This window comes from Pan paniscus, chromosome 5 (assembly GCF_029289425.2).
Source record: "Pan paniscus chromosome 5, NHGRI_mPanPan1-v2.0_pri, whole genome shotgun sequence".
NCBI classification, from domain to species: domain Eukaryota; kingdom Metazoa; phylum Chordata; class Mammalia; order Primates; family Hominidae; genus Pan; species Pan paniscus.
The window spans coordinates 174,986,867-175,009,190 of NC_073254.2; the positions used below are offsets into that span (position 1 = coordinate 174,986,867).

The 22,324-nt window shown below is 45.1% G+C and overlaps 1 protein-coding gene across 2 annotated transcripts in view; it reads left to right on the forward strand.

Moving 5' to 3' along the window:
• SCAF8 (SR-related CTD associated factor 8) overlaps positions 1-22,324 on the forward strand; it is a 259,488-nt gene that overhangs the window by 232,422 nt on the left and 4,742 nt on the right. The window contains exon 23 of one of the 2 annotated variants that reach the window (XR_008625803.2): positions 8,473-8,603. The exons of the other annotated variant lie outside the window; for it this stretch is intronic. The gene's annotated coding sequence lies outside the window, so the exon portion shown is untranslated. Of the gene's footprint in view, positions 1-8,472; positions 8,604-22,324 lie in introns of those variants that run through there. 2 annotated transcript variants of the gene reach the window in all.

Here is a 22,324-nt window from a genome sequence, read left to right on the forward strand (position 1 = left end):
TTGTTTGGCAAAGCAACCTTATGTTAGAGCTCTTTCCTGAATACAAATTTGATCCCAAAGATAAATCCAAATGCTAAAATCCAAGATATAGGTAGAAGCTGACACATCCAGGTAATCCCTTTAAAATATTTAAGCCATATCAATGGGACAAGAAGAATTTTTGAAAATACAATAACCCTTTCATTAATTTTGTTATTAAAAACCCTCCAGTATGATTAGGGGAAAAATTAGTTTGAAATGTTCTTTTTAAAAATTTTATTTTATTTATTTATTTTTTTATTATTTATTTATTTTTATTGATCATTCTTGGGTGTTTCTTGCAGAGGGGGATTTGGCAGGGTCATAGGACAATAGTGGAGGGAAGGTCAGCAGATAAACAAGTGAACAAAGGTCTCTGGTTTTCCTAGGCAGAGGACCCTGCGGCCTTCCGCAGTGTTTGTGTCCCTGGGTACTTGAGATTAGGGAGTGGTGATGACTCTTAACGAACATGCTGCCTTCGAGCATCTGTTTAACAAAGCACATCTTGCACAGCCCTTAATCCACTCAACCCTGAGTGGACACAGCACGTTTCAGAGAGCACAGGGTTGGGGGTAAGGTCATGGATCAACAGGATCCCAAGGCAGAATAATTTTTCTTAGTACAGAACAAAATGAAAAGTCTCCCATGTCTACTTCTTTCTACACAGACACAGCAGCCATCCGATTTCTCAATCTTTTCCCCACCTTTCCCCCCTTTCTATTCCACAAAACCGCCATTGTCATCATGGCCCGTTCTCAATGAGCTGTTGGGTACACCTCCCAGACGGGGTGGTAGCCAGGCAGAGGAGCTCCTCACTTCCCAGTAGGGGCGGCCGGGCAGAAGCGCCCCTCACCTCCCGGACGGGCGGAGGAGCTCCTCACTTCTCAGACGGGGTGGCCGGGCAGAGACGCTCCTCACCTCCCAGATGGGGTTGCGGCCCGGCAGAGGCGCTCCCCACATCTCAGACGATGGGCGGCCGGGCAGATACGCTCCTCACTTCCTAGATGGGATGGCGGCCGGGCAGAGACGCTCCTCACTTTCCAGACTGGGCAGCCAGGCAGAGGGGCTCCTCACGTCCTAGACGATGGGCGGCCAGGCAGAGGCTGCACTCTTGGCACTTTGGGAGGCCAAGGCAGGCGGCTGGGAGGTGGAGGTTGTAGCGAGCCGAGATCACGCCACTGCACTCCAGCCTGGGCACTATTTAGCACTGAGTGAACCAGACTCCGTCTGCAATCCCGGCACCTTGGGAGGCCGAGGCTGGCAGATCACTCGCGGTTAGGAGCTGGAGACCAGCCCGGCCAACACAGCGAAACCCCGTCTCCACCAAAAAAATACGAAAACCAGTCAGGCGTGGCGGCGCGCGCCTGCAATCGCAGGCACTCGGCAGGCACTCGGCAGGAGAATCAGGCAGGGAGGTTGCAGTGAGCCGAGATGGCAGCAGTACAGTCCAGCTTCCGCTCGGCATCAGAGGGAGACCGTGGAAAGAGAGGGAGAGGGAGACCGTGGGGAGGGGGAGGGGGAGGGGGAGGGCAAAAATTTTATTTTTTATTTAAAAAAATATTTTGTAGAAACGAAGGCTGGGTGCGGTGGCTCATGCCTGTAATCCCAGCACTTCGAGAGGCCAAGGCAGCCTGATCACTTGAGGTCAGCAGTTCGAAACCAGCCTGGCCAACATGGTGAAACCCTGTCTCTACTAAAAAGAGTACAAAAATTAGCTGGGCATGGTGGTGCGTGCCTGTAAGTCTAGCTACAGGGGAGGCTGAGGCAGGAGAGTCGCTTGAGTCCAGGAGGCGGAGGTTGCAGTGAGCTGAGATCACACCACTGCACTCCAGCCTGGACGACAGAGTGAGACTCCATCTTGAAAAAAAAATTGTAGAAACGAGGTCTCGCTATGTTGCCTAGGCTGGTCTCAAACTCTTGGGCTCAAGTGGTCCTTCTGCCTAGTCTTCCCAAAGTGTTGGCATTACAAGTGTGAGCCACTGAGCACAGCCTGAAATATTCTTTGGGTAAAATTTGCCTTTCAAAAATTTAGGTTTGAGATTTAGCAATCAGATATGGCTTTGTTTTGGCTTTTATGTTTTTAAAATGTTTTCTACGTCATCCTTTCAGGAGGAGGAGCCTAGAAAACGCTGTGAATGAACTATTTCAGATAAAATGTAGACTTTAGTAGAGGGAAAACCACATGAGGTCAGGGTGTTTGCACATTTCCACATTCTCAACACTCAGCCCTTTCCCAAAATATACTGCACACTCCTAAGTGTTGAATAAATGAATTAATAAATAAACAAATGGCGGAGTGTGGTGGCTCATGCCTGTAATCCCAGCACTTTGGGAGGCTGAGGCGGGCAGATCACCTGAGGTCAGTAGTTCGAGACCAGCCTGGCCAACATGGTGAAACCCCGTCTCTACCAAAAATACAAAAATTAGACGGGTATGGTGGTGTGCACCTGTAGTCCCAGTACTTGGGAGGCCGAGGCAAGAGAATCACTTGAACCCAGGAGACGGAGGTTGCAGTGAGCCGAGATCACGCCAGTGCACTCCCCCTGGGTGACAGAGTGAGAAGCCCATCTCAAAATAAATAAATACATAAAAATAAATAAATAAACAAATGCCTTAAAGATGATGGACTCAATCCCTATGTAACAGAAGAAAGCAGAACATTATTCAACAGAAGGAAGAAGATAAGAAAAAAATAATTAAAACTAGAGTTTAAAGACATAATTTACCTAAGACATGTTTCTGTTTTACTACTCATTTCTTCTTTCCTTCTGCCTCTAAACTGGTGGACAATGTTTGTGTAATATTTGGGAGGGTGGCACAGACAAGAAAGAATAAAAGTACTGGCCAGCATTGCGGGTACCTGCTTAACATGTCTATGTCAACAAAGTTAGGTGGTACGAGTTGCATGATTTTTTTTTGAGATGGAGTTTCGCTCTTGTCGCCCAGGCTGGAGTGCAATGGTGTGATCTCGGCTCACTGCAACCTCTGCCTCCTGGGTTCAAGTGATTCCCCTGCCTCAGCCTCCTGAGTAGCTGGGATTACAGGCACCCGCCACCATGCCCAGCTAATTTTTGTATTTTTAGTATAGACAGGTTTTCACCATGTTGGCCAGGCTGGGCTCGAACTCCTGACCTAAGGTGATCTACCCGCCTCGGCCTCCCAAAGTGCTGGGATTACAGGCGTGAGCCACTGCGCCCAGCCAAGTTGCATGATTTTTTTTAAGCTGAGAAGCTACTTACAGATCATTGAATCCAACCCTTCATTTTGCAAATGAGGGAAGCAGAAATTAGAACAGTCCAATGACCTGAGGAAGGTCCTTGGCACAGCCAGCTGAACATTGAACAGGTATATCATATCATTGTTTATTGCCTTTTAGGGGCAGAGACTATGTGTTGCCAAGTAAAATTAATCATAGACCTGCCTGATATCAGCCTCCCAGCCCCAAACATTGGATTGGGTTTGGTTGGTTTGACCAACTGATGGATTGTCTTTGCACTGATTTTGACAAGAATGCTCTGAAAATAATGTTCTTAAACTTTATTTTGTACAATAATGATGGGGGGAATGCTGTTTTTTTTTTTTTTTAAACAAAGTCTCACTCTGTCACCCAGCCTGGAGTGCAGTGGCGCAATCTCAGCTCACTGCAACCTCCATCTCCCAGGTTCAAGCGATTCTCCTGCCTCAGCCTCCCCAGTAGCTGGGATTACAGGCGTGAGCCACCACACCCGGCTGTTTCTCTTCCTTATGTCAAAAAGGATCTGTCTGGTCTTCTACATGCATTTCTCCATCACTAGAAACTTCCATGTGGTCATCACTAAGTTAGAACAACACACAACAAAACTGTTTTTTATTTTATTATTTGCATAAAGTACCACCCAAAGAATTTGGAGGGCAAGTTTAACAGTGAGCTAAACTACACATGTGACGCTAGTAGAAGGAGGGAATGTCTCCTGTCCAAAGGGGCAGCTTGAAACATTTTTCACAGACAGTTGGCAGAAATGTGAACTAATAATTACTTCATAAGACAAACTGTTGTGTCTGTGAGGAGGAAATACCAGTGCTAGAACGCGCTGCAGCGTGCAGCCTCTCTGGCTGTGGAGAGACTGTACAAGCAACACAAGAGCCTCCTTATGGTATGTCTTGGCTTTCTTTATTGCACTTATTTCCTGGTTCTGATCTCAGGCCTTTCAGAAAATTTCCTGTGAAATGGAAATCCTGACTGCTTTTTTTCTGGTGCATTCTTCACATGGTAAATGGCTAATTTCATGTAATTAAGAAAGCTTTTCACAAAGCGACTAACTAGACGGCTGAGAAAGTATAAAAACCTATGTGTGGGAGATATATTGGTGTTTAGGGCACAGTTGCATTTAATTTTTATAAATGGTTCCAATTTCCACAGAGAAATTCGGGAAGTCCAGGACACAGCATGATACAGTGCAATTTTTTTAATAGGCCATTTTAAGGACTTTATTGATTTTTAATATGCAGTGCAATTTTTGAAAGCCCATACAGGCCAGTTTATTTTAAAATTGAAAAATCACCTCCTTCAAAACCCTCGTGAATTCTCAGTTTTATATATATAGTAAGTTACATATAAAGCCTACTTATAATTTTGGAAAATTTGAAAAAGTTGATACTTAAACATTAATGATGTTAACATTTTTTAAAGATGTGCTTGTTATAGGCCTGGGGAATCTAGTAAATGCCTTACGTGTGTTATCTTAGTAACTCTGTTTTGTTTTTTGTTTTTTTTTGAGACAGGGTCACACTCTGTCACTCATCTGTCACCCAGCCTGGAGTGCAGTGGTGTGATCACAGCTTACTGCAGCCTTAACCTCCCTGGGCTCCAGTGATCCTCCCACCTCAGCCTCCCAAGTAGCTGTGACTACAGACATGTGCCACCATGCCTGGATAATTATTTTTTTAATTTTTATACATCCGGGCATGGCGGCTCACACCTGTAATCCTAGCACTTTGGGAGGCCAAGGTGGGCGAATCACTTGAGGTCAGGAGTTCGAGACCAGCCTGGCCAACATGGTAAAACCCCATCTCTACCAAAAGTATAAAAAATTAACCGGGTGTGGTGGCACACACCTGTAATCCCAGCTACTTGGGAGGCTGAGGCAGGAGAAGCACTTGAACCTGGTAGGCGGAGGTTGCACTGAGCCGAGATCATGCCACTGCACTCCAGCCTGGGCGACAGAGTGAAACTCCATCTCAAAATAAATAAAAATAAATAAAATAAAATAAATAAATAAATAATTTTTTGTATACAGACTGGGTCCCACTATTGTGCCCAGGCTGGTCTTGAACTCCTGGGCTAAAGCAATCCACCCACCTTGGCCTCCCAAGTGCTGGGATTACAGCATGAGCCTCTGTGCCAGACCAATACCTCTTTACCACAACCCCATGAGGTAGCTACTATCCCCTTTACACATGAAGAAGCTGTGGCCACCAGAATGCTAATAGTTGTCCAAAGTCAAACAGCTAGAGAGTAATGGAAGCAGGATTCCCACCCTTTCATAGTGATTCCAGAGCTCATAATCTCACTGAGCTTGTGCTGTGTGGCCTCACTATAAATTATAAAAACAGCTACCTTAATTAATGATGGACTATGCACCTGAGGACAGGTTTCACATAATAGGGTCCATGTATTTATTTTGATTAGCACTTATATGGAACCTTATCCAAACACTCTGGAGTTTCCTTAGCAGGACATGTGCAGAGAAGCTAAAGGAAGGCTGTTTGCTTGTCCTGTTATTCCCTGGAATTCTCTGCTCCTCATGTTGTTCCCTAGCATCTAATTTCCTTGTGACTGCCTTCCCACAATCATTGAATCAACAGCCATATTTATCCCTTTCATTTAAATAATGCCTGTACATTTTTGGAGTAATCAGAAAACAAAGCTGCATGAAGTAAGAGAACATAAAGAAGGTATTATTATTATTATTTTGAGACAGAGTTTCGCTCTTGTTGCCCAAGCTGGAGTGCAGTGGTACAATCTCGGCTCACTGCAACCTCCGCCTCCCAGGTTCATGCCATTCTCCTACCTCAGCCTCCTGAGCAGCTGGGATTACAGGCATGTGCCACCACGCCCGGCTAATGTTTGTATTTTTAGTAGAGACAGGGTTTCACCATGTTAGTCAGGCTAGTCTTGAACTGCTAACCTCAGGTGATCTGCCCACCTCAGCCTCCCAGAGGCTGGGATTACAGGCACGAGGCACCTTGCCTGGCTAAATAAGGTATTATGATGGAAACTGCATTGCAGAGTTAAGCTTTCAAATTCAACATAATTTTCTGTTTTCCTTTTGATGGAGACCCTGATGCAAGGTGATATTTAACAAAGTATCCATAAGTCCTTCCTAATGGCTGTAGCTGTCTGAGAGCCACCCGGCTGACGGAAAAGGGACTAGATGACTCCAAACCCCTAGGCTGGGCTTGTTTGCTTTCCTCTTGGATGATAGGATGCTAAGTATCAGGTTTAGCCACTCCTCAGCCTGGCCCCCGAAATGTCTGGGGTGGGATGTGCCTCATAGGGATCATGCTTTAGACTGGAACTTTCTCTAAGGCAGGAACTGTGTCTTTGTATATTCAGGGACATGCACTATGCCCAGCACAGAGTACACACTTAGGAGTCGATGCATGAAGGAATTAAGGAATGTGTGCTGTCGAAGCACGTGGCAGATGCCATGATTCTCAATCTCACACTATTTTCCTGAAAATGTTGCAGTAGAAGAATGTTTCAGCTCATAGGTTTGGAACTCATGAGCCAAACTTTGAAACAGAGCCTCAATAAAAGAATGTGAAACTTAGGAGGTTTCCAAGAAAGATTTCTCTGCACAAATAAATTGAAAACATTGCTTGAACAGTAGTCTTTCTTGTGTTCCCCCAAGTACCAAATTCCTGGTACTTTAAGTGGACTCTAGTCTGTAGAATTTCCAACCCCAAGAGCCACGCGGAGGTGTGGGCCAAATTAAGTAAACCATAGTAGCTGCACATAAATATGTCTGAAATAAATATCAAAATATACTGGGACAATGTGTAGCAACTTCAACAAATGGTGTATGACAGTTGGTAATAACGTTGAAGCCATTTTTTTTGTTTAAGAAGAAAATTATGGTTTTACTGTGAGTAATAACATACCTCATAATCATTTGTCAAAGTGGTCCCTGTCATTTTGCTTTTCTTTCAAACATGGCAAGTGGGTAAGTGGTGTGATGGATCTTTGCATGATGGGTATTGTCTATGCTGCAATGAAAATTTATTTGTGGGTTGTTTTTTTTTTTGGCAATGAAAATTTATAAAGGCAGGGTGCAGTGGCACACACAGTCCCAGCTACTCAGGAGGTTGAGGCAGGTGGATCGCTTGAGCGAGGAGTTTGAGACCAGCCTGGGCACCACAGCAAAACCTCATCTCTAAAATTAAAGAAACCATCATTGTAATCCCAGCACTTTGGGAGGCCGAGGGAGGCAGATCACCTGAGGTCAGGAGTTCAAGACCATCCTGGCCAACATGGTGAAACCCTGTCTCTACTAAAACTACAAAAATAAGCCAGGCGTGGTGGCGCGTGCCTGTAATCCCAGCTACTCAGGAGGCTGAGGCAGGAGAATTGCTTGAACTCGGGAGGCAGAGGTTGCAGTGAGCCAAGATCATGCCACTGCACTCCAGCCTGGGCAGCAGAGCCAGACTCCATCTAAAAGAGAAGAGAAGGGGAGGGGAGAGGAGAGGAGGGGAGGGAAGGGAAACCCATCATGGTCCATGAGGCATTTAATGATCACGCCATGAGGGCAGCATCAGGAGGGGACTTCCTAGGGCCAGCTCCAACTTTTGGACTATGTTCCATTGACATCTACATCCAAGATCTTTCCTCTTGAAGGAGGAATTCTGAAAGTGTTTGCTCTCAGCCCAGCTCTAACGTGTCATTATAGAGGAGGTCTCCAATTTGAAATTTCTGAGTGACTTTCATAACATTGTAATGTAGAGATGAACTTTTTACCTGATTACTATTGGCAGAATCTCCTGCTGCCAGTGGGGATCACGCCACTCTGCCTGTTCTCTTCCATGGAGCTTAGCACAGACTCTTTGGTAAAATAATCATTTGCATACACAACTCATCATCTAAGACCGTGTTTGATATTTGCTCATTCTTTATGTGTGTGTTTCCTGGAGCCCTCACTTTAGAGGTCAGAAGACTCGGACCTGAATCCTGGCTTTACTACTTCTGGTAGCCATGAAAACTTTGACAAGTTATTTTATCTCCCTTAGCATTAGTTGCAAAATAAGAATAACAGTTTCTACCTCCTTGGGTTGATTTGAGGATCAAGTGAGATAGCGTGTGTCAAATCCTGAGCATGAGGCCTGGCCCACCGTGACAGCGGATAAATAAAGTCTAACATTATCAGGAATGATGCTCTTGAGTGGGACAGAGATTTGATCCTACGTTTTTCCTCGTAGGGAGAAATTCTGCAATGCTGCCTTGTCGCTGTTCCGTGTTGTGGAGCCAGTGTGACTTGCTGATAGCTTTGTGTAAAGAACCATTGAGTAATTTGAACATGACAAATTCTTACATTAAAAAGATTAAGCCATAATTTCAGGCTGCTCCTTTCATTCCTTCCCCACCCTCAGCCCCTCAGGAAGCCAGGAAGGAAAAATGTGTCAACCATCCAACAGCAAATATTTATGAGCTATTACTTTGCTCAAGATTACTATGCCAAGGATGCAGCATTTAAAGAGAAGTGTTGGCTGGGCACGGTGGCTCACGCCTGTAATCCCAGCACTTGACACTTGGGGGTGCTGAGGCGGGCAGATCACCTGCGGTCAGGAGTTCGAGACCATCCTGGCCAACATAGTGAAACCCATCTCTACTAAAAATACAAAAATTAGCCGGGCGTAGTGGTGCGCTTGTAGCCTTGGTTACTTGGGAGGCTGAGGCACAAGAATCGCTTGAACCCTGGAGGTGAAGGTTGCAGTGAGCCAAGATCACGCCACTGCACTCTACCCTGGGCGACAATAATAATAATAAATAAATAAATAAATAATAAAATAAAAATAAAATAAAAAGAAATGTTAAAAAAAAGCCAAGCATGATCCCTGCCTATAAGGACTCTGCATGGTTGTTAAGATGGGTCGTGGTGAATAAAAGGGAGCTGACAGCACCAGGAGGTTTCTAAGTGGCAACTGAGTGGTACAGAGGAAAATGGTATTAAGAGAAAGGAGAGATCAAGGTGGCTGGAGGGGTCAGGGTCTGGGAGTGATGACCCTTGGCCTTGAGCACGACCCTGAAGACAAATTGGCCCGCTTTGTGTTTTGTATGGACACTGAATTCTAATGTGTGTGTGTGTGTGTGTGTGTGTGTGTGTGTGTGTGTGTGTGTTGAGTAATCCCTTTGTTGATTGACTACAGTAGGAATTATAGAAGATTCATATCTAAGTAAAAGGAGAAACACCTGGAGGGAGGTTAACTCAGGAAGGTGCGGTGATTTACAAATTGTATCTCAGAGACCTTCAATCTAAAGGTGATCCGGAGGCAACTATTATCTGATCTCATTATTAGACCTAAAAAGCAATTTCCTTCTTCTGATTTTTATATCCTGTTTTATACAAAGAACAGGTGCAGTAAAATCATAGTTGTAGCTTTCCGTGTCAAGAGTCTGTGTTAAGCTGAGCACAGTGGCTCACACCTGTAATCCCAGCACTTTGAGAGGCCGAGGTGGGAGGATCACTTGAGCCCAGGAGTTCAAGACCAGCCTGGTCAACATAGTAAAACCCTGTCTCTGCAAAAATAAAAACATACAAAAATTAGCCAGGCATGTTGGTGTGTGCCTGTAGTCCCAGCTACTTAGGAGGCAGGAGGATTGCTTGAGCCCAGGAGGTTGAGACTCCAGTGAGCCATGATAGCATCATTGTCTCAAAAAAAAAATCTGTATGATAGATGTTTGTTTTAATATTTTTATTACACTTACAAATACAGAAAAGTGCCCTGGTCAGATACAGCTCTGTGGATTGACACAGACAGATACACCTACATGACCACTTTCCAGTTCAAGAAAAAGAGCATGGCCGGGTGCAGTGGCTCAATCCTGTAATCCCAGCACTTTGGGAAGCTGAGGCAGGCGGATCACAAGGTCAAGAGATCGAGACCATCCTGGCTAACACGGTGAAACCCCATCTCTACTGAAAATACAAAAAATAAGCTGGGTGTGGTGGCGCACACCTGTAATCCCAGCTACTCGGGAGGCTGAGGCAGGAGAATTGCTTGAACCTGGGAGGCGGAGCTTGCAGTGAGCCGAGATCGTGCCATTGCACTCCAGCCTGGGTAACAAAGCGAGGCTCCGTCTCAATAAATAGATAAATAAATAAAGTGTTGTCAAGGATGTGTGTAAGACTCATAAATTGCTGGTGGGAGTATAAATTTTTACAAGCAATTTGGAAAAACAGTAACTACTAAAACTGAACAAATGCACTCTCCATCACCCAGCAATTCTACTCCAGTTACACGCCCAGCAGAAGCAGAGGTAAATGCACACTGAGAATGTAGAAGGATGTTGGACAACATCATTATTTGCAATAGCCCAAACAAGGAACAACCCAAATGGCCCTCGACAGTAGAATAAATGTATAAACTGTGGTATATTCACATCGTGGATCAGTATACAGCATAGAAAATGGACAAACTCCTGTATGAATCTTACAAACATAATGGTGAGAGAATGAAGCTAGAGATAAAATAGGATGTACTAGGTGCGTCCTAATTTTTGTATTTTTAGTAGAGACGGGGTTTCACCATGTTGACCAGGCTGGTTTCGAACTCCTGACCTCAAGTGATCTGCCCACCTCGGCCTCCCAAAGTGTTTGGATTACAGGCATGAGCCACTGTGCCTGGCCCCTTGTCAACACTTTATGTTGTCCTTTTTTAGTTTTAGCCATTTGGAGGGCATGCTGTGGGGTCTCTTTGTGGCCTTAGTTTTTTAATTTTTAAATATTTATTGTAGAGACAGGGTCTCATGATATTGCTCAGCCTGACTTAAACTCCTAGCTCCAAGCAATCCTCTCACCTTGGCTCCCAAACTGCTGGGATTACTGGTGTGAGCCACCGCGTCTGGCCTATGGTCTTAGTTTTGATTTCCTTGGTGGCTATTGTGGTTGAGCATCTTTTCACATGTTTAGTGGCATCTTCTTTTCAATAGTAACTGTTCCAATCTTTTAAAATTGCAATGATGGATTTTTAAATTAATTGATTTGTCTCAGTTCTATACGTATTCTAGATGCCAGACCTTTACTGGGTATAATTATTGAGATACCTTCTCTCTGGCTGTCTTGGCAGCTTAGTGGTTGGGAAAAGCCTCTAGAGGAAACAAGCTGAGCATTGGGGTCCCCTCGCCAGACTTCTCTTTTCCCAGGGATTTTAGTCCAAGATCACAGTGTCTGAGTAAGCTCTTTAATGACTCCCAAACATATGAATTGTGTATTTTTTTTTTTTTTTTTGAGACAGGATCTCGCTCTGTCACCCAGGCTGGAGTGCAGTGGTGTGATCTCGGCTCACTGCAACATCCACCACCCAGGTTTAAGTGATTCTCCTGCCTCAGCCTCCCGAGTAGCTAGGACTACAGATGCCCATCACCACACCCGGCTAATTTTTGTATTTTTAGTAGAGATGGAGTTTCACCATGTTGGCCAGGCTAGTCCCAAGCTCCTGACCTCAAGTAATCCATCCATCTTGGCCCCCCAAAGTGCTGAGATTACAGGCATGAGTCACCGTGCCCGGCCCGCATTGGGTATGCTTAATATTTTATCGAGATTTCCTCTTTGTTTTCTGCATCATAAGGGTTGGTCTAATATAAGCATTTCCTCCATCTCCATAATAGCATAATTCATGAAGCATGATTTCATGGATGGTACATTTCAAAGGAAAGTCATAGAATGGAGAAGCATGTGTGATATCCTAAGGGTATGCTGGGCACAAACAGAGGTAAACTCTTTTTCTGGGCTGGACTGAAGGGTGGGAGCTGGAATAGGAGAGGACAAGAAGAGTTTAGACAATTGCTATGTGGGGTTCTGTCCTGTGACCTTGGGCCTTGTCCAAGGGGATGGAGATAATATAACTAGAGAAAAGTTTGAAGATCCCAAAGCAATATCGCAAGGTTAGTCCTGTGATACTGTGGGCCTCTTTGGGAAGCCCCATCTAGTAGAATGGTGAAGTAAAAAAAGAAAACAAAAAAAGCCAGTGCTAGACTAAGAGCCAGAGGCTACCTGTCAAGTCTTGTTCCTGTGGAAGGGGAGCTTCCAGAACCAGTCTGCCCCCTAAAGCAAGCCACAGAGCTAGGCTGAAAATGGCCTGAGAGCCTGGAAGAAGCCTCCAGGTTGAGATAGGAGGACTGAGCCTTTAGGGGCCTATTGATGGGAGCCCATGGTGGGCTGGTAGTAGATGCCAAGTCCAGGCAGTCCGGACCACAGGGAGGAGTGAGGCAAGTATGCCAATCAGATATCCCTCACATCAGGCTGGCCTTGCCCTGGTTCTTTCTTTCTTTGTTTTTGAGACGGAGTCTTGCTCTGTCACCCAGGCTGGAGTGCAGTGGCACAATCTCCATTCACTGCAACCTCCACCTCCTGGGTTCAAGCAATTCTCATGCCTCAGCCTCCTGACTAGCTGGGATTATAGGCATGTGGCACCACGCCCAGCTAGCTTTTTTTTTTTTTTAACATGGAGTCTTACTTTGTCACCCAGGCATGAGTGCGGTGGCGTGATCTCGGCTCACTGCAACCTCTGCCTCCCGGGTTCAAGCAATTCTTTTGCCTCAGCCTCCTTGGTAGCTGGAACCACAGGCGCGTGCCACCATGCCTGGCTATTTTTTGTATTTTTAGTAGAGACAGGGTTTTGCCATGTTGGCCAGGCTGGTCTCGAACTCCTGACCTCAAGTGATCTGCCTGCCTTGGCCTCCCAAAGTGCTGGGATTACAGGCGTGAGCCACTGCGCCCAGCTTTGCTCTGGTTCTTTTTTTTTTTTTTTTTTTTTTTTTGAGATGGAGTCTCGCTCTGTCGCCCAGGCTGAAGTGCAGTGGCGCGATCTCAGCTCGCTGCAAGCTCTGCCTCCTGGGTTCACGCCATTCTCCTGACTCAGCCTCCCGAGTAGCTGGGACTACATGCGCCCGCCACCACGCCCAGCTAATTTTTTGTATTTTTAGTAGAGACGGGATTTCACCATGTTAGCCAGGATGATCTCGATCTCCTGACCTCGTGATGCACCTGCCTTGGCCTCCCAAAGTGCTTGGATTACAGGCTTGAGCCACTGCGCCCAGCCTTTTTTTTTTTTCTTTTTGAGACAGAGTCTTGCTCTGTCGCCCCAGGCTGGAGTGCAGTGGTGGCGCAATCTCAGCTCACTGCAACCTCTGCCTCCCAAGTTCAAGCGATTCTCTTGTCTCAGCCTCCCAAGTAGCTAGAACTACAGGTGCACACCACCATGCCCAGCTAATTTTTGTATTTTTTAGTAGAGAGAGGGTTTCATTATATTGGTCAGGCTGGTCTTGAACTCCTGACCTTAGGCAATCCACCCACCTCAGCCTCCCTAAGTGCTGATATTACAGGCTTGAGCCACCGCGCCCAGCCACCCTGGTTCTTAAGAACACTCTCACCCACTCCATACACAACCTCCTCCTAGAGAGAAGAGAATGATCAAGGAACTGGGGAGAATCCTGAATTGACGGGATGACTATGTAAAAGACAGCAGAAGCCTGGCCAACATAGTGAAACCCCGTCTCTACTAAAAATATAAAAATTAGCCAGGTGTGGTGGCACACATTTGTAATCCCAGCTACTTGGGAGGCCGAGGCAGGACGGTTGTTTGAACCTGGGAGGCAGAGGTTGCAGTGAACCAAGATCGCCCCACTGCACTCTAGCCTGGGCCACAGAGTGAGTCTGCATCTCAAAAAAAGACGAGAGTTTTCAAGGGAAAGGGACTGCGTTTCTTTGGGAGTGAGTATTTAGTATTCTACCACTGGTGACAGGTTGAACTGTGTCACCCCAAAACATAAACAGAAGCCCTAACCCCCATACCTGTGAATGTGTCCTTATGTGGAAATAGGGTCTTTGAAGATGTAATCAAGTTAGGATGAGGTCATTAGGGTGAGCCCCGATCCAAAATAACCAGTGTCCTTGTAAGAAGAGAAGAGGCCCTACCAACACTTTGATTTTAGACTTCTGGCCTGCAGAACTGTGCGACAGTACATTGCTGTTGTTCTGTGCCACCCAGTTTGCTATAATTTATTGCAGCACCCCTAGCAAACTCATACAACTCCTAAGTGGAAATGGAGGCTGGTGAACTCAATTGAGTTCAGTTATGGAAAAAGCAAGACAATCACACTTCTGTGCCTGTCCCCACATATTAAACTCTGTCTTTGAACCTATATTTTCTTTTCATATCACCTTTGGATTCATGTGACCTTGTCTGTAATCTCAATCTCCTTGTCACGCCTGTAATCTCAGAACTTTGGGAGGCTGAGGTAGGAGGATCACTGGAGGACAAGAATTTGAGACCAGCCTGGGCAACATAGCGAGACCCCCTCTCTACAACAAACACAGAAACTAGCTGGGTGCAGTGGTGCCCACCTGCAGTTCCAGCTACTCAGGAGGCTGAGGCAGGAGGATCACTTGAGCCCAGGCTTTGGAATCTGCAGTGAGCTATGACTATACCATTGCACTCCAGCCTGGATGACAGAGCAAGACCCTGTCTCAAACAAACAAACAAACAAAAAACACAGCATTACAGACACATGGAGAGCAGAATGCCATGTGACTACAGAGACGGGTTGCAGTGGCGCATCACAAACCAAGGAACACCGACAGTTAGCAACCACTGGAAGCCAGGAGAAAGGTCTGGAACAGGTTCTCCTCAAGAGCCTTTGGAGAACGCATGGCCCTACCGACACTTTGATTTCAGACTTCTGGCCTGCAGAACTGTGCGACAGTACATTGCTGTTGTTCTGTGCCACCCAGTTTGCTATAATTTATTGCAGCACCCCTAGCAAACTCATACAACTCCTAACTGGAAATGGAGGCTGGTGAACTCAATTTTCAGTTATGGAAAAAGCAAGACAATCACACTTCTGTGCCTGTCCCCACCTATTAAACTCTGGCTTGGAACCTACATTTTCTTTTCATATCACCTTTGGATTCATGTGACCTCGTCCGCAGTGTGCTGACTTGCCTCTCTCCACCTGGGAATTCTCCAAGTTTCGATATGCACAGGTATCAGCTGCCTCGTGTACATTAATACAGGAAGTGTTAGGAGGCGTTTGCTCTTCTGGTTCTATTTCATTAAGCAAGCTGAAGCTGGCTGGAGTCAGAATTTACAGGGACCAAGGAATTAGAGACAGCTCACAGCCATGTGTACTTTGCAGTGAAAAATAACGCAGGCCAAGGTCTCACCAGGAAGGGAATTGCTGAAAGTACTTTATGCAATTACAATCTTTTCTCCTATAAATGTGTATCATCAGTGCTGATCTTCTGTGCGATGGAAGGGCTCTGGGACCTCCTCCTTGATGAACTTGCCTTCTCTGCTTCTAACAGTGTCTGAGATTACAGCATGCATCATCATTCCTTCGGTTCTCAAAGGCATTGTCAGTTTTTCAATTAAAGCGCAAATATCCCCCGAGAAAGTTCACAGCTTAAGCTCTTAGCAACAGCCAACTGTTGTTTACTGTGGGGATTCTATCCTGGGACCTGGCGGAGACGCTGAAGATGTAAAGGGAGACTGCACCAACTTCCCAGCGTGGCCTAGGACTAGGCCATCGTAATCATCGACAGCCAAGATTTAATAAACGTCCATGTAGCAACAGTGATAATTAACTTGGAAATCTTCAGCTTTAATTTCAAAATAGAAAGGAGTTCATTAATACAATGAAGAGTCTTATCTTTCCCATAGGGCTGGAGGTCAGGCCCATCTCCTCTGTGATGAGCTGCAGTCTCTGTATATGTGCTTCTCTTTTTCAAGCCTCGGAGTACTTCTCACTGTGAAATGGGATAATAATATTGCCTATCTCATTAGGAGGTTATGAGATAAAAACGAGATAAATTATCTAAAGAATTGAGCCCAGTGCTTGGCATAGAACAAACACTCAATAAACATTAGTGAATGTTCTCTCCTTTTGTTAATACATAGTGAGCTTCTCCGTGCAGTGGCAGTTTCATGCTAATTGTGTTTTTCCATAGTGTTCAGAGCTATGTTGTTAGTATGAAGTAAGGGATCAGTTCATCAAAACGCATTCAGTTCAGGCATGATGGCTCACACCTGTAATCCCAACACTTTGGGATGCCAAAAGGAGAGGATGGCTTGGGCCCAGGAGTTCCAGGTTGCAGTGAGCTGTGATTGTGCCAGTGTGTCACCCTCCAGCCTGGATGACAGAGCGAGACCCTGTCTCTGAAAAAAAAAAAAAAAAGAGCATTCAAGTTCCCACATGGTGTGTGTTCTTCACATTTGAAACTGTAGTCCCAGCTGCTTGGGAGGCTGAGGCAGGAGAATGGCGTGAACCTGGGAGGAGGAGCTTGCAGTGAGTGCAGATCGCACCACTGCACTCCAGCCTGGACAACAGAGCAAGACTCCGTCTCAAAAAAAATAAAATAAAATAAAGGCCGGGCACGGTGGCTCACGCCTGTAATCCCAACACTTTGTGAGGCCGAGGTGGGCAGATCACGAGGTCAAGAGATCGAGACCATCCTGGCCAACATGGTGAAACCCCGTCTCTACTAAAATTACCAAAAAAAAAAAAAATTAGCTGGGTGTGGTGGCACATGCCTGTAGTCCCAGCTACTCGGGAGGCTGAGGCAGGAGAATTGCTTGAACCTGGGAAGCGGAGCTTGCAGTGAGCTCCACTGCACTCCAACCTGGTGACAGAGTGACACTCTGTCTTAAAAAAAAAAAAGAAAAGAAAAAAAGAAACTATGCTAAAGTAGGCTGGGTGCAGTGGTTCACACCTATAATCCCAGCATGTTGGGAGGCTGAGGTGGGAGGATCACTTGAGCCCAGGAGTGATATAACATGAACCCGTCTCTATAAAAAAATTTAAAAAAAATATGCCAAAGTGAAATAAAGAATCAGGATGACAGAAACTCTTTCACTGTTTTTATTTTATTTCTATTGAGATGGAGTTTCGCTCTCGTTGTCCAGGCTAGAGTGAAGTAGTGGGATTTTGGCTCACTGCGACCTCTGCCTCCTGGGTTCAAGCCATTCTCTTGCCTCAGCCTCCCGAGTAGCCGGGATTACAGGCGCCTGCCACCATGCCTTGCTAATTTTTGTAATTTTAGTAGAGACGGGGTTTCACCATGTTGGCCAAGATGGTCTTGAACTCCTGACCTCAGGTGATTCACCTGCCTCGGCCTCCCAAAGTGCTGGGATTATAGGCATGAGCCACCGTGCCTGACTGGAGCCACCATGCCTAGCAAATTGTTTTTATCTTACATAACAGATCGTACTTACTGTGTGCTTTACAAATATTAACTCATTTCATTCCCATATGTTTCCATCAGGTAAATTGTATTATCCCCATTTCACACATGGGGAAACTGAGGCACTGAGCGTTAAGCCATTTCCTGAGGTCACGAACCTAGCATAAGAAGTGAAGCCAGTGAAGAGAAGATGATGAATGGGTGTAAATACACAGTTTGATGGAAGAAATGAGACCTAGTGTTTGATAGATCATTCGGGTGGCTATAGTTTACAATAATCTATTGCATATTTCAGAATTACTGGAAGAAAATAATGTGAATCACGAGGTCAGGAAATTGAGACCATCCTGGTTAACACGGTGAAATCCCATCTCTACTAAAAATACAAAAAATTAGCCAGGCATGGTGGCAGGTGCCTGTAGTCCCAGCTACTCGGGAGGCTGAGGCAGGAGAATGGCGTGAACTCGGGAGGTGGAGCTTGCAGTGAGCCAAGATTGCACCACTGCACTCCAGCCTGGATGACAGAGTGAGACTCTGTCTCAAAAAAAAAAAAAAGAAAAAAAGAAAAAAAAAAGGGTGATGGATATTCCCAAGTAAACTGATTTGATCTTTACAAATTATATGAATGTATTAAATTATCACATGTGCATCTATTACATATCAAGTTTTAAAAATTAAGGAAAAAAGTAAAGCCAACATTTAAACCAGACCTTGTGACTCCAGTTGGGGCTAACTGCGCTGTGCTCTGTGTGCTCATGTGTGCACACGGAGGCTTCGCCTTTCATTATGCTGACTTTCACTGTTCTTGCAAATGTGTGGTGGTCAGAGCTTTGTAAACATTTCTTAGTGTAATCACATATGGGATGATAGCCATCTGGCCAAGAAAAAAGGGGATTAATTTTTTGTTTTTATTGAGATGGGGTCTTGCTCTGTCACACAGGCTGAAGTGCAGTGGTGCCATCATAGCTCACCGCAGCCTCAACCTCCTGGGCTCAAGGGATCCTCCTGCCTTGGCTTCCCACAGTGTTGGGATTACAGGCGTGAGTCATCATGCCCAGCTGGGATTGGATTTATATATATATATATATATATATTTTTTTTTTTTTTTTTTTTTTTTTTTTTTTGAGACAGGGTCTTGCTCTGTCACCCAGGCTGGAGTGCAGTGGTGTGATTTTGGCTTACCACAACCTCCACCTCCAGGGTTCAAGCGGATTCTCGTGCCTCAGCCTCTGGAGTAGCTGGGATCACAGGCTTGTGCCACCACGCCTGGCTAATTTTTATATTTTTAGTAGAGACAGGATTTCACCATGTTGGTCAGGCTGGTCTCGAACTCCTGACTTCAAGTAATCCACCTGCCTCGGCCTCCCAAAGTGCTGGGATTACAGATGTGAGCCACCGCGCCCAGCCAATAATATCCTTTCTTGTCATAGAAAATTGTAGTTTAGGCCAGGTGTGGTGGCTCATGCCTGTAATCCCATCACTTTGGGAGGCCGAGGCGGGTGGATCATGAGGTCAGGAGTTCAAGACTAGCCTGGCCAATATGGTAAAACCCCGTCTCTACTAAAAAATACAGAAATTAGCCAGGCATGGTGGCAGGCACCTGTAGTCCCAGCTGCTCAGGAGGCTGAGGCAGGAGAATCCACTTGAACCCGGGAGGCAGAGGTGGGAGTGAGCCGAGATCGTGCCACTGCACTCAGCCTGGGTGGCTCAGCCAGAGCGAGACTCCACCTCAAAAAAAAAAAGAAAAAGAAAAAAAGAAAATTGTAGTTTAACAAATAAATTTTCTAAAATGTACAGTAGACTGGGTTAAGCTCTTTAACCAAATCCTAAATTGCTTTTGCATCCTATTATGGCATTGCTAGGAGTGTGCATTTGCAGATGATGGAAAAAGACAGCCTGAGGTGAGAAGAGGGGAGGAAAGGAGCTCTCTGCACTGAGTGTCTGTTTAGCCTCTCCTTCTCAGGGCTGCTGCTTTAAAACAGGTTGTCTGTTTTTGCTGGGGAATTCCATAAATGAAAGGTGTTTGCTGAGAGTCTCATCCTAAATGACATGAAAGACTTACAAAATATGGAAAGAGTAGGGAAGCCACTGCAGGTGTTAATGGGAGTTTTATAATAATCTAGAGGGCAACATTTTATTTATTTTATTTTTTATTTTTTGTTTGAGACAGAATTTCGCTTTTGTTGCCCAGGCCGGAGTGCAATGGTGTGATCTCGGCTCACCGCAACCTCCGCCTCCCGGGTTCAAGCCATTCTCCTGCCTCAGCCTCCTGAGTAGCTGGGATTATAGGCGTGCACCATCACACCCAGCTAATTTTGTATTTTTAGTAGAGACAGGGTTTCTCCATGTTGGTCAGGTTGGCCTTGAACTCCCGACCTCAGGTGATCGGCCCGCCTCGGCCTCCCAAAGTGCTGGGATTACAGGAGTGAGCCACCATGCCCCACTGAGGAGTACGTTTTAATGTCGAGCGATTTTAAATTATTTTTTATGGAACACTGTGCTTTACAGTGTTATGATACAAATCTAACCTTTGAGCCAGTCCTATAGAAAACTATATCTAATTTAAAAGCTTGAATTTGGATTTTAGAATGTGTGACCTCTTTAAAGCTTATAATTAGAAAGTTTGGTAAAAAGCAAACAACAGCTGCAAGTTTAAGGTATTGCTACTCAAACTGAAGACAATAACGATTCATTAATTCATATCTCCATTAATTCAAAAGTATTTATACTATCTGGTAAGACAAAATTTAAAAAGCAGATTTTTGTTTTCTGCATGATGCCATTTTTCCATTTTTTTCACTAAAGTTTGTAAAATTAAGAAAAAAATGAGGCCGGGCGTGGTGGCTCACGCCTGTAATCCCAGCACTTTGGGAGGCCAAGGTGGGTGGATCACCTGAGGTCAGGAGTTCGAGACCATCCTGGCCAACATGGTGAAACCCCGTCTCTACTAAAAATACAAAAGTTAGCCAGGTGTGGTGGCTCTTGCCTGTAGTCCCATCTACTTGGGAGGCTGAGGCACGAGAATCGCTTGAACTCGGGAGACAGAGGTTGCAGTGAGTCGAGATCATGCCACTGCACTCCAGCCTGGGCAATAGAGTGTGATTCAGTCTCAAAGAAAAAAAAAAAAAAAAGAAATAGTATAAGGCTATTAAGAGAACCACATAAGTCTATATGTATTGACATGCAAATATTATTTAGTTCACATAATAGGTATATATGATACATTTGATGAATATTTACTATAATTGCTACATGATACCCTGAGACTTTATTTTTCTTCCTTTTAAGATATATTAAACCCAGAAGAAATTGGACTTCATATAAATACGAGCTCAAGTTCAGGTTTAGCTCATTTAATACCCCAGCTTTGAAATGAAAACCCCCAAATTCTATATCATTGCCAAATCATAACACTTTTTGAGGAAGTCCATGATGGTTCATGTGTCCCAATTCAACCACACACCACGACACCGAAACAGACCTCATAGCTCTTTTACAAGTAGGTAAAAGCTGGCTGAAGTCCATTGTCTAGGTAGTTTAATTTCAAAAATTACTTCCCTTCAAAAGATCCTGTCTGTAATCCAGATGGCTCTATGCCAACCCTTAACTTCAAATGTGGCTAAAGTTATCTTTGTCTGCAAGCAGAAGTATTGACTGTTTTTCTTCCCTTCCTACACACTTAGAAATGTGACCACCAAAAGTACTGGGGTCCAAACTCCAGACTCCAATACTTCCCATGATAATAAGAAGCATTTATAGAACAGTAAGTTAGGAAGACTGTGCTGCTCAGGGCAGAGTGGAAATGACTGAGTTGGCTGGGTGCGGTGGCTCATGCCTGTAATCCCAGCACTTTGGGAGGCCGAGGTGGGTGGATCATGAGGTCAAGTTTGAGACCAGCCTGACCGACGTGGTGAAACCCCTTCTGTACTAAAAATATAAAAAATTAGCTGGGCGTGGTGGCACGTGCCTGTAATCCCAGCTACTCAGGAGACTGAGGCAGGAGAATTGCTTGAACCCAGGAGGTGGAGGTTGCAGTGAGCCGAGATCATGCCACTGCACTCCAGCTTGGGCAACAGAGCGAGACTCCTCCATGTCAGAAAAAAACAAAAAAGAAAAAGAAATGACTGAGTAGAAGTGTGGAGGCTTGAAAGGAAGTCAAAGGAATTCAGGACAAGTCCAACGGGAGAAAGCTTCCACGAAGTCCAAGAACAAGTTTAATGGGTGAAGGAATTGGAAAACTAGAACTTAGCATCATAAAGGGAAATTTGAGAGAAAAGGTGCGCTCATATGGTGTAAGTTTTGCATTTCACAGTAAGTTTATGAGTTCAGCAAACACATTTCCTATACAGAGGGCTCCCATGAAAATAAATACCAACGATGTAACTTGGTGAACAGAGGTAATATCTTTTTTTTTTTTCTTTGAGACAGAGTTTTGCTCCTGTCGCACAGGCTGGAGTGCAATGGCACGATCTAGGCTCACTGCAACCTCCGCCTCCCAGGTTCAAGCGATTCTCCTGCCTCAGCCTCCCGAGTAGCTGGGATTACAGGCGCCCGCCACCATGCCTGGCTAATTTTGTGTTTTTAGTAGAGACGGGGTTCCTCCATGTTGATCAGGCTGGTCTCAAACTCCCGACCTCAGGTGATCCACCCGCCTCGGCCTCCCAAAGTGCTCGGATTATAGGAGTGAGCCACTGCACCTGGCCTAGAGGTAATATCTTTAAGGTATATAGCATAATAGGTACTTCATTTTGATTTAGAAAGTATTGACTTTTGTGTTTTCAGATATGTTTATCAAGTTAACTGGATTAGTTCTCACACTGCTATACAGAAATACCTGATACTAGGTACTTCATAAAGAAAAGAGGTTTAAT